Here is an 11,354-nt window from a genome sequence, read left to right as displayed (position 1 = left end):
CTAGGGAGATATCTCTTAATATCACCGTACACGTACATACTATTTGTGTATGCCTACTGGGATATTATTCCCAATATCCTAAAAATAAATAGGACTCCTAATATCACAGTTGGTGTACACACTCTGATATGATTCCTAATCTTCCAGTGGGATGTTACTCTTCAGGTCCCAGGGGGTTAATACCTTGGGACAGTATTCCTCATATTCCAGAGCAGTGATACTCCTAAAGTCACAGGGTGTGTACCCTCTGTGATATTATTCCTCCTATTCAAGGGGACGTTACTCCTAATGTCACAGGGGTGTGTATCCTCTTTGATATTATTCCTCCTATTCAAGGGGACATTACTCCTAATGTCACAGGGATGTACACCCTGTGATATTATTCACAGTATACCACAGGGATGTTAGTACTGTCACAATGCGTGTACACCTCGGGATATTATTCGTAATATCCTAATGTCACAGGAGGTGTGTCCCCTGTGATATCATTCCTAATATCCTAGACGGATATTGCTCCTAACATCACAGGGTGTATACACCTTGTCATATCATTCATAATGTCCTAAAACTACATTATTCCTCTTCTCACAGGGGGTGTTCACCCTGTGATATTATTCGTAATAGTTTTGTGGGCTGTTACTCCTGATGTCACACGGGGTGTACAGAGTCACACAGTGATACGACCTGTAATATTCTATAGAAATGTTACTCGTAAATCACAGGGGCTGCACCTCCTGTGATATTATTCGTCATATTCTAGGGGAATGTCACTACTGTTGTCACAGGGGGTGTACACCTTGTGATATTACTCATCATATCCTAGCGGGATGTTACTACCTATGTCACAATGCGTGTACACCCTGTGATATGATTTACAATATCCTAAAGAGATGTTACTACTAAGGTCACAATGCATCTACACCCTCTGATATTATTCGTTCTATCCTCGGGGGATGTTACTCCTGTCACACGGGGTGTACTCCCTGTGATATTCTTCATAATATCCTAGGGGGATGTTACTTTTAATGTCACCGGGGGTGTAGATCATGCATGTTCAACGACTTTGATACTATTCCTAATATCCTAGGGGCATGTCCCGCCTAATGTCACATGGGATGTTCACCATGTGTGTACACCTGCTGTGATATTATTCGTAATATCCTAGGGGAATGTTACTCCTGATGGCACAGGCAGTGTACACCATGTGTGTACACTGTGCCATTACTTGTAATATCCTAGGAGGATGTTTCTTTTAATGTCACAGAAGGTGTACAAAATGTCACACGAGGTGTTCACCTTGTGACATTATCTGTAATAGCCTGGAAGGATGTTACTCCTAATAGGTCACAGGGGTGCATACACTTTGATATTATTTGTAATCTCATAGAGAGATATGACTTCAAATATCACAGTGGATGTACACACGTAGTATATACCCTGTGATATGATTCATAACACCCTAGGGAGATACAACTCCTGATATCACAGTGCGCGTACCCCATGTGTGTACACCCTTGATATTAGTCGTAATATCCAGGGTAAAGATTACTCGTAACATTACACAGTGTGCACACCCTGTGATATTTTTCATATTATAGGGAGATATTCCTTCTAAGATCACAGTGGGTGTACCCCATGTGTGTATATCCCGTGACAGTATTTTTTGTATCCTAGGGAGGTATTACTCCTAATATCACAGTGGGTGTTCACCCTGGGATATCATTCTTATTTGAACTTGCTGCCTTTTTTAACCCACACTACAAAAGAATAGAACAGATAAGATATTGAGATTAGACTGTCCTGCCGTACGGCCGCCGCAGGACACCTTTAATATCCGTTTCTCAGGCTGTAGATGAAGGGGTTCAGCATGGCGGTGACCACCGTGCACATCACTGAGGCCACTGCACCCTTTCTGGGGGAAGATGACACATCTGAACTGAGGTACCCCCCAACGCCTGTTCCATAAACTCAGCAAACAGCTGACAGGTGAGACCCACAGGTGGAGAGGGCTTTATACTTTCCCACCTGACGACGAAACCCTCAGAATTGAGGAAACAATTTTAGAGTAAGAGAAAATGGTCCCCGAGATGGGAAGAAAAGCAAACATGGCGGCAGGGAAATACATGATGATGTTATTGGTGAAGGCATCACAACATGCAATATGGGGGAGTTGAGAAGGATCACAGAAGAAATTCGGAATTTCCACATCCTTGAAGTAGGTCATTAGCAAGGCAATCAAGTGGTGCAGCTGGGAGTCTAAAAGACTGAGAAGAAAAAAAAAGACAACAAAACTAGGAAGCCACAGAAACACGGGCTCATGATGACTGAATGATATAGAGGGTGACAGATGGCTACAAACCGGTAATAGGCCATCACACTCAGGAGCATGTCTCTCTTCCGTGCCTCCAAAAATGGCAAAGAGACATCTGAGTCAGGCAAGCCTGCAGAGGAGATGACTCTGCTGTGAGATTGGATGTCCACAATCTTGGGGACCGTGGTGGAGGTGAAACCGATTTCAGGCAAGGACAGGTTGGAGAGAAAGAAGTACATGGGGGTGTGGAGGTGGGAGTCAGCGCTGATGCCCAGGATGATGAGCAGGTTCCCCAGCACTGTGACCAGGCACATGGGCAGGAACAGCCCAGCGAGGACCGGCTGCAGTTCTGGATCCCCTGAGAGTTCTAGGAGGAGGAATAGAGAGACATCTGTTAGATTCTGTGGGTCTGCATAGTTTGGACACCTTTTGCATAGAAAAGAGTGTTGAAAAATCGGAAACAAATAAACAAACCCCGGCATTGTGTCTGCATTTTGAATAGAAGCAATTCACAAGTCATGTTCTCAGATTTCTGAGCAATCCACACTCAGCAATATTTTGCAGTTCTGACAGACTCAATTGTCTTCTAATGCTTTCATCTTTGATTTCTGTGTTATTCATTTCTTCCTGTACACACCTTAGAGACATTAGATTCAAGAATGTTCCAAGAACGAGATCATCATACATAACAAATTTGTAACTGCTAGAAAATACAGCCTATCTTTTCTGAAAAAAACTACGTAAAAATACGATTCTCTTCACTTGAAGAAAAAGGTTATCCTAATTAAAGCAAATTAAGAACTCAAATATTTTAGTCTAGAAGGTTGATACAAATTCCCTTGATTTAGAACATTTATAAACACTGTATAACAGCTGAGACCATGCCATCTGGAAATGAAATTAAAGTTGATAGTTCATAAGCAGAAAATCATTCCACATGCCAGTTAGGTCCTAGTGATTTCATCGTTATGTTTTCGGACTTTTCTCCTTCAAGAGAGTAATTGCTTCCTCAAATCGGTGGGTCTGGCTTTAAACTTCATGTAAGCTATAACTCCTGTCCTTAGCTTAGGAGGACTTAAGAGTTTTCATCAGAAAGTTTGGCCGGACGCGGTGGCTCACACCTGTAATCCCAGCACTTTGGGAGGCCGAGGAGGGCGGATCATGGAGGTCAGGAGATCAAGACCATCCTGGCCAACATGGTGAGACCCTGCCTCTACTAAAAATTCAAAAACTTCACCTGGTACGGTGGCACGCACCTGTAGTCCCAGCTACTCAGGAGGCTGAGACGGGAGAATGGCTTGAACCTGGGAGGCAGAGGCTAAGGTGAGCCGAGATCACACCACTGCACTGCAGCCTGGGCAACAAGAGCAAAACTCCGTCTCAAAAAACAAAAAACAAGAGGGATCAAGTAAGTCAAAGTCACACTTATGACAGCCAATTTTTGTGAACCAAGGAAGCGTCAATTCAATAATTAACATAGATTTTTACTTTTGCTCTCTCCTCTATGCCAGGCAAGATATAGGCTCTGGGGAATTATTAATTCAGCTTATTAAATCTCCCAGTTCTTTTCAATACAGAGAATATTTACATGACAAAACTTAAGTTAAAAATATGTTACAAAAAATACTGTTATGTGATGCTGTTTTATTTATGAAACCACCTAATTGCTCTAGGCATCTTTCAAAAATTTCAACTTACCCTGAATTTCAATTTACATTCAGAATATCATCCACATTTTTGTCATTTTTCAGTTTTCACTGAATGAATGGAATCACCATCTTTTTTTTTTTTTTTTTTAAGATGGAATCTCACTCTGTTGCCCAGGGTAGAGGGCAGTGGCACAATCAAAGTTCACTGCAACCTCCACCTCTGAGGCTAAAGTGATCCTCCCACCTCAGCCTCCCAGGTAGCTGGCAGTAGAGGCATGCATCATGATACCTGGCTAACTTTTATAAAATTTTTTTGTAGAGATGACATCTTGCTATATTGCCCAGACTGGTCCTGAACTCCTGGGCTCAAGCAATCCTCCCGCCTTAGCCTCCCAGAATGCTGAAATTACAGGTGTGATCCACTGTGCCCTGCCTCACTGAACTTTTTACATCATAAAATTATCTGCATTCTGTACGTTCCTTGAGCGCATAGACACACTTTTTCATCACTGGGGACACATTCCTACTATAAGGCTGAGAAAAGAGAAGGGAGTTCAATACTTACTGAATAAATGTAGGCATAAACCTCACTACCTGTTTCAAAGGTCTCATTATTTTCTTCTCTAAGATAGAGTCACTTTGCAGTCATTTACAGATTTCTCTTTAAACACCCGTGGAGCCTAGAAATAGGGGTAAGTGGCTGGACTCTCAGTTCAAAAAGAATGCCATGCTTACCTTCTACATGCTGTAGCACTGCTGCGGCAGCGAACTATAAACCTTGTCCTGCAAACACGAAAACACAGCACACATCTCAATTCAAGGGAAAATCAATGTCCACTGGATAGATGGCAAAGGTACACTGACTCTTGGCCAAACAGTATAATGTTTATAAACTTGGTCCCACCATAGTCGTGTGCTGAAAAAAAGTGTTTCTTTTTTTTTCTTTGAGATGGGAGTCTTGCTCTGTTGTCCAGGTTGGAGTGCAGTGGTGGAATCTTGGCTCACTGCAACGTTTGCTTCCCTGGTTCAAGAGATTCCCCTGCCTCAGCCTCCCGAGTAGCCGGGATGACAGGTGTGTGCCACCATCCCTGGCCAGTTGTTGTAGTTTTAGTACAGACAGGGTTCCGCCATATTGGCCAGGCTGGTCTTGAACCCCTGACCTCAAGTGATCGGCCCACCTCACCTCGGCCTCCCAAAGTACTAGGATTACAGGTGTGAATCACTGTTCCCAGCCAGAAGTGTTTACATTCTAATTTGTGAATCAGTAAGCCTTAGTAGAGGAGGGCTTTCAATATAGATGAAGAATAGAAGCTATTAGTGAGATAGGGTGCATATATATTTTTAAAAGATTGTGCTAGTGTAAATGATAAACATAAACCTTTGCTATATACCCCGAGAAACTTCCGCAAAAGCCACCTAGTTTAAATCCGACCAAGTAAGGCATTCAACATACTAATCAATACATTTAAAAAAAATAAATAAACAAACAATGACACATTACCAACAACTCCTCCTCTTGATATTCAATAACTTGTTTCCATCTTTACTGTTTTTCAATTATAGGATTCCGAACAACCCACAAAGTTTGATATACTCAATTTATACAATGAATTCATTAGACCATGTTTTTTATTTTGCCTTAGTTTAAAAATTTTGAACATGCGACAGCACCAGACACGCAGCTTCTTAAAGCAGCCCCAAGAACGAATAAAGCAAATAGGAAGAACTTGATTTTAAAATTGCAACCAATTTTATTGTAATTTTATTTGGATGCAACAGCCAGAGAACTTTCCTAAATTCTGAATAGCAAAGATCACCCGTAACTTCACCATACAATTTCAGAAAGATACACTGTGTATGTAAATATCATGACCATCCAGAAATTTCCTTCTGGTTCATTTTGTGTATGTAAAGATTTTGCAGGTTTTGATGGGCTAAAGGTCTTACAAAGGTGAAAAAATTATCTTTGGGACAATTCTCCAGCAGCAGTTTTAAGAATTCACTGAACTCTAAAAGGCACGCTTAGAGGTATTACCTTGTAAACTGTACAATGGCTTCACACAATCCGACATTTCTAATCTTCTCTCTTCTCATTCTTTTTCTGTTTTTTTTTTCTTTTTTTTTTTTTTGGAGACGGAGTCTCACTCTGTCGCCCAGGCTGGAGTGCAGTGGTGCAATCTCCGCTCACTGCAACCTCCGCCTCCCGGTTTCACACCATTCTCCTGCCTCAGCCTCCCGAGTAGCTGGGACTAAAGACGCCCGCCACCACGCCTGGCTAATTTCTTTGTATTTTTAGTAGAGACATAGTTTCATTTTGTTAGCCAGGGTGGTCTACATCTCCTGATCTCGTGATCCGTCCGCCTCAGCCTCCCAAAGTGCTGGGATTACAGGCTTGAGCCCCCGCGCCCGGCCTCTTCTCTTCTACCTCATTTGGATGATAAAATCAAATCTTATTTTCCTCCTGAAACTGAGGAAAGAGAAGCACATCATGAAGAGAAACATTTCATCTTAGCTACTGAAAACGCTAAGTTCAGTGTCGACCTCTTGTGGCGCACATGCTAATGACAAAACAAAAGAAAAACCGGTTTTAGAAAAACAGGAATTGTAATTCTGGCACTTTGAGAGGCCGAGAAGAGAGGATCACCTGAGCTCAGGAGTTCAAGACCAGCCTGGGCAACACCGTGAGACCTCGTCTCTATTTAAAAGAAGAAGAACAGGAATTATCTCATCATTGTGCAAATACTGCCCACCAGTCAGAAAGGCAATTTCGATAGTCAATAAGTCACATCTGAAGTAGCACCAGGTAATTTTTATGAAAACTCAAGTCTCCAGATTTCTTTCCTAGTGCTAATTTGTAATACACCAATGCTTGTAAGAAATAAAGGTGTGCACATCTGCAGACACATAGCTCCCTGAAAATTAAATCCAGCCAGTTCCCAGGCATTTGAACTGACGAGTTTTTTTTTTTTTTCTTTTTCATTTTCTGGAGATGGGGTCTCTGTCACTCAGGCTGTAGTGCAGTGGCCCAATTACAGCTCACCTGCAGCCTCCATCACTTGGGCTCAAGCGATCCTCTGTCCTCAGCCTCCTGAGTAGATGGAAATACAGGTGCGTGCCACCACGCCTGGCTCATTTTCCGATTATTATTATTTTTTTTGGTAGAGCTGGGGGTCTTGCTATGTTGCCCAGGCTGGTCTGGAACACCTGGCCCCAAGTACTCCTCCCATCTCCGCCTCCTAAAGTGCTGGGATTACAGGCGCGAGTCAGGGCGCCCAGCCTGGACAGTCTTTAAAAGAACTCTGACTTGCTGGTAATGAAACACAGCTCCGGACATCCTTTGAGAAAGTCGCCGTCCCCACCTCAGAAAAACCACCCACACCCACACCCACACCCCCACACCCCCACACACACACGCCCCGGAATTAATTTCCTCATTTCGGTGAAAACTTTTACAGGGTCCTCCAGGCTTGTATCATTTGAAGGCTAGCGTCTGCCACTCTGCTTCCACGCTTCTAGCTGGGGACTACCCACTTAACAAAGCCAAGTTCAATTTTAGTTTCCCAGAACTGACGCAAAGCAAAGCGCAAACAGCCTCAACCTGGGGTGTGGAGTGATACCAGACCTGACGGGGCTTTATTCCACAGACAAGCGTGGACCCAGGACCTCAAGCGGTCCCCGCCTGCTGTCAAGACCCCGCCGCAGCCCCCCGCCCGGGCTCGCAACTGGCACAACGCAGGCTAGGTCAGTGCCGCTCGAGGTGGGCAGAACCACAGGGCCACCTCCCCGGGGAGCACCGACGCCGCCCCCTCCGCATACCTCTCCTTCCCGCGGCCAGAAGCGCGGGTTGTAGATGAAGAAACTCAGCAGCGCCGGCGGGAACTGCTTCTTCTGGGCCGCCCAGGGCCCGCTCCCTGCCCTGGCTGCCGCTGCAGCCATCCTGGCCCAGCCCCCCACCTCGGGAGCCTCCCACAGCCGCCCACAGACAGCAGCCACCTGCTACAACATCACACTTCCGCCTCCCTCGCCACCACCCCGGAAGCGATCACCGCTGACCAGGAAGAAGAACCCGCCTCGCAGCGTCGTCTTCTGGCACGCCAGGGTGGCCTTGTTATCTGTTTCCTGGCCGAGTTTGTTTTTTGCTGGCTCGCGGACTTTTCTCCTGGCTACAGGCGAGGCTTTCTCGTTTCAGGAAAAACTCAGCGGGGCACTGGCTTTTTTTGGATGGGATCTCAGTTTGTCATCCAGGCTGGAGTGTAACGGCGGGATCTCAGCTCACTGCAACCTCAACCTCTGGGACTCAAGCAATCCCCCTGCCTCAGCCTCCCAAGTAGCTAGGATTACAGGCGCCCGCCACCAAGGCCAGTTATATTTTTTGTAGAGGTGAGGTTTCTGTTGCCCAGGCTGCTCTCGAACTCCTGGCTTCACACGGTCTTCCATTTCGACCTCCCAAAGTGCTCTGATTATAGGCGTGAGACACCACCGCCCAACCTGCTGTTGTTTTGGTGGTATTGTTTTTAATTTAATTTAGAGACAGGATCTCGCTTTGTCACCGAGGTTGGAGTGCAGTTGTGCCATCATAGCTCAGTGCAGCCTCAACGCCCAGGCTCAGACGGTCTTCCCACCTCAGCCTGAGGAGTAGCTGAGACCACAGGCATGCACCACCATGCCCAGATAATTAAAAAAAAAAAAAAATAGACAGACAGATAGATAGACAGACAGATGGTAGACACAGGGTCTCACTTTGTTGCCCCAGCTGGTCTCGAACTCCTGGCATCAAGGGATCGTGCTGCCTCTGTTACTGGATGGAAGGTCTTGACCGTGGATTGCCCAGGTTCTTGGCGTGTTGAACAAAGAATTGAACAAAATGCACAAAGTAACAAAAGATCAAAGCAACGAAAAGAAACAAAAGAAAAAACCGGAGTAAGGAAGAGACAGATTTATTGAAGCGAAAGTACAATTCACACAGCATGAGCGGGATAGAGCAAACGGCTCAATAGCCCACATTAGGATTTTTATTAAGCTGGAAGAATTAGATAACGCCCCTAGGTGCCCGTTAGAGGCCTCCGATTGGTTACACCCTCTGAAGGATTGGCCTGTGACCAATCAGAGGCTGAAATGGAGACTTGCGCACCACCACCCCCGCCCCCGCCGTCAATCAGAGGCTGTCACCCTCCCCCCTCGCCCTCCTGCCCCCGCCGTCAATCAGCCTCTGATTGACGGGATGCACACGTGGCCTCTATGCTGCCTAATCTTGCCTAGAACTGGCTGCATCTGCTGTTCTTTTGTTTATGCCTTAAGCCTTGGTTCCCCTCATTCCCTGTTCTGCCTCACCTGGCCTCCCAAAGTGCTGGGATTACAGATAGAGCCACCCACACCTGGCCCATTGTTTTGCTTTTAGTTTATTTAAAAAGTATTTTATTCTAAGACAGCACTTTGCTCCGTTGCCCAGGCCGGAGTGCAGTGGCCAGATCATACTTCACTGTAGCCTGGAACTCCTGGGCTCAAGTGATCCTCCCACCTCAGCCTCGCGAATAGCTGGGACCACAGGTGCATGCCACCATGGCTGGCTAATTTTTAAATTTTTCGTAGAGCTGGGGTCTCACTAAGTTAACCCAGGCTGGTCTCGAACTCCTGGGCTCAAGTGATCCACTGGCCTTGGGCTCTCCAAATGCTGGGATTATAGGCATAAGCCCCTGTGCCATGGCAGTGTTTTTTGTAGAAGGAACTGTAAAGACAAAAAGGAAGCGTCATTTAGAAAGAAACAAGGCTGGGCACGGTGGCTCATTCCTGTAATCCCAGCACTTTGGGAGGCTGAGGTGGGTGAATCACTTGAGGCCCGGAGTTCGAGACCAGCCCCGTCTCTACTAAAATACCAAAAACAAGCCAGGCGTGGTGACACATGCCTGTGATTCCAGCTACTTGGGAGGCTTGAGGCAGAAGAATTACTTGAACCCAGTAGGTGGAGGTTGCAGTGAGCCAAGACTGCACCACTACACTCCAGTCTGGGCAACAGAGCAAGACCCTGTCTCAACAAAAAAAAAAAAAAAAGAAAGAAAAAAGAAAAGAAACACATTTCGGGGCAGATGTGCATTCCGTTTGGCCCATGAACATCATCTACAGGGTCCTTGTTTGAGAGACCTCAAGTGGCCATTGGATCACCCACACCTACAAAGCTTGCCCCTGCCCCCCATTCCTTCAGCGCAGGTCTGGAGGCAGATGGGGCACTGTGTGTGCCACGGGAGCAATATCAGAGGTGGCAGACTCCCCAGAGTGGCTGTTCCTGGACCTTGTCGCCTGGGATTCCCTTGCCTTTGAGTTGTGTGAGTTGTGGCATAGTTGGGATGGCTCGTTACAGTTATTTGCTATTTGCATTCATGCCTTGGCAGCATATGGTTTGACCAAACTCAAGAAGACTTTGGTTTAGATTGCCTCATCTGTCACATATTAAGTTTGGAAGCAGAACCACTTCCCTTATCCAGCCTGGCAGAATAGACCACATTTAAGGAAATGATGAGTTGGAATTTGGACTTGAGACAGATCTGGGTACATATCCACTTTTGCCATTCACAGACTGCACCAATCTCCTTGCACCAGAGATAGAGACTCGCTCGTCTCTATCTCTTATTTGGAAAATGGCTAATAGCAAATTCCCGAAGTGAGAATCTCACTTGAAGAATTAAATGGGACTATGACTGTGCATCAAGTATCAGCACCTAATCACTATTTCATAAACGATTGCTACTGTTCCTTGCTATTGACTTTCCCAATTAGCTTGCTCTAGTGCATGAAATTATTCCATGAGAAATACATGTTTTGGCTGGGTGTGGTGGCTCATGCCTGTAATCTCAGCACTTTGGGAGGCCGAAGCTTGCAGATCACTTAAGGTCAGGAGTTTGAGGCCCAACATGGTGAAACACTGTCTCTACTAAAAAATAAAAATAAAAAAAATAGTCCTGCGTGGTGTCAGGCGCCTGTAGTCCCAGCTACTCAGGAGGCAGAGGCAGAAGAATTGCTTGAACCCGGGAGGTGGAGGTTGCAGTGAGCTGAGATAGCGCCACTGCACTCCAGCCTGGGTGACAGAGAGACTCTGCCTCAATAAATAAATAAATACATAATAAATAAATATAAATGAAGTACAAGGTGCTATATAAGTGAGTGTGATTAATATTTTATAGTATGAGTCACAGTTTCTCCCAGGATACCTCTGTGTCCCTGTACATGTTTGCCTCTCCCTTCCTCCCACATACAATTCGTTGCAGGAGGCATCGAAAGAGGGAGATGACCAAAAACAAAATGAAACATCCAGAGATCAAAGAAAAGAATATGCTTTTACGGTTTCAAAGTTAAGGATGCAAGAACGCTTAGACATCAATGCATCTGCCTCACCAAACACA

The 11,354-nt window shown here is 45.4% G+C and overlaps 1 pseudogene; it reads right to left on the bottom strand.

The window, feature by feature from the left end:
* Positions 1-1,784: 1,784 nt before the first annotated feature.
* On the bottom strand, positions 1,785-8,069 carry LOC129060565 (olfactory receptor 7E24-like; annotated as a pseudogene).
* Positions 8,070-11,354: the final 3,285 nt, after the last annotated feature.

The sequence above is a fragment of the Pongo abelii genome, chromosome 6 (genome assembly GCF_028885655.2).
Source record: "Pongo abelii isolate AG06213 chromosome 6, NHGRI_mPonAbe1-v2.0_pri, whole genome shotgun sequence".
Lineage (NCBI taxonomy): Eukaryota > Metazoa > Chordata > Mammalia > Primates > Hominidae > Pongo > Pongo abelii.
The sequence above is the reverse complement of the archived record's forward strand: the minus strand, read 5'-3'. Positions and strand labels throughout refer to the sequence as shown.